The sequence below is a fragment of the Phoenix dactylifera genome, unplaced genomic scaffold (assembly GCF_009389715.1).
Source record: "Phoenix dactylifera cultivar Barhee BC4 unplaced genomic scaffold, palm_55x_up_171113_PBpolish2nd_filt_p 000285F, whole genome shotgun sequence".
Lineage (NCBI taxonomy): Eukaryota > Viridiplantae > Streptophyta > Magnoliopsida > Arecales > Arecaceae > Phoenix > Phoenix dactylifera.
Window position 1 is genome coordinate 148273 of NW_024067769.1, and position 1585 is coordinate 149857.

A 1585-nucleotide genomic window follows, 5' to 3' on the forward strand; every position below is an offset into this window, starting at 1 on the left:
CATCAACTTTGGGAGCATCAGAATTAGAAGTGACCTGCGGTCTCAATGGAATGGTCTGATTAATAACTTTTCCATTACGCAAAGTCATGATGCTCTTTGCATGCTCTGTATGCGAACTAGAAGGAGCCGTATTATTACTACCGTGCACTTGTGGGTTAGGTTGGGGTTGAGCTGGAAGCTTACCCTTCTCTTGGGTACTTAGGACGGTAGTCAACATTGACAATTGGTTCCTTATGTCTTCAAAATTTCGAGTATTTTGAGCATTGATATTAGCTTGTCCTTGTAGAAAAGTTTGTATGGATTGCAAGGTATCCTCGATATTTGGCTTTTGAGAAGGTGATGGTGCATAAGTTGGATGTGCAGGTGGAGGAGCTGAATGGTGTGACTGTTGAGGATGATCGTTTCTCCACCTAAAGTTTGGATGATTCTTCCAACCAGGGTTATAGGTATTCGAGTATGGATCGTTATAAGGCTTTTGGTAGGAGTTCATAGCATTTGCTTGATCGTGCAAAACTTCTTTGAATGCCGGTATGGTGGGGCAATCTGTAGTGGTATGACCCGACATATCGTAGATACCACAACACTCGTTTCTAAGCTCTATAGTCTTGACAGGCTCAACCTTCCTAAGCTCAATTTCTTCTACCTTCCTAGTGAGGGCTGCCATTTTAGCGTGAAGATCATCCTCAATTCTGAGGTTGTAAAGGCCTCCCTGTACAGAGCTAGTAGGCTTAGGCAAAGACTTGTTGTTTCTATCCCCATTATCCCAAAGTTGGGCAGTCTCAGCAAGAGAATCCAAATACTCCCATGCCTCATCAGGGTGTTTTTCTAAAAATCTACCATTGCACATGGTCTCTACAAACTGTTTCAACTGTGGAGATAAACCTTCATAAAAGAAGCTAATGGTTCTCCAAGTTTCGAATCCGTGATGAGGGCATGAGAGAAGAAGGTCTTTAAATCTTTTCCAACATTCATAAAATGTTTCATTATCTTTTTGTTGGAAATTGCTGATATGTCTTTTCAAAAAGTTGGTCCTTTGTATGGGGAAGAACTTCTTTAAAAATTCTCTATGCATATCTTGCCAATTTCTTATTGATCTAGGTCGCAAAGAGTTTAGCCATGTTTTGGCCTTATGCTTTAGAGAGAAAGGAAACAATGTCAACTTGAGGACATCCTCGGTGACATTTGGCACTCTAAATGTAATGCTCAATTCTTCAAAATCCTTTAAATGAAGATACGGACTTTCGGACTCTAACCCATGAAACTTGGGCAGCAATTGGATTACCCCTGGTTTGATGTCAAAATGTCCTACATTATCAGGAAAAATTATGCATGAAGGCTGACTAGTCCTAGCCGGTTGTAGGTATTGTCTTAGAGTTATAACATGGGGTTCTCGTTCTCGATTGTGGTGACTCCCCGCATCTTCATTTAGATCAGCCATCTCACAAGGTGTGAGATATTGCGAAGGAATTTCAGAGGTATGTCCTAAGGGATGATCTAAAGTTGATACGACTTAATCGACCGGTGTCGTCCCTATTCCACTTTAGCATGCAAAATAATTCCCTCTCTTTTTTTCTTTTTTTTTTTA

General features: G+C 40.7%; 1 non-coding gene across 1 annotated transcript; it reads left to right on the top strand.

The window, feature by feature from the left end:
• Nucleotides 1-917: 917 nt before the first annotated feature.
• Nucleotides 918-1026, top strand: LOC120105450. The gene has a single exon (XR_005507845.1). It is a non-coding gene; the product is annotated as a small nucleolar RNA R71 (small nucleolar RNA).
• Nucleotides 1027-1585: the final 559 nt, after the last annotated feature.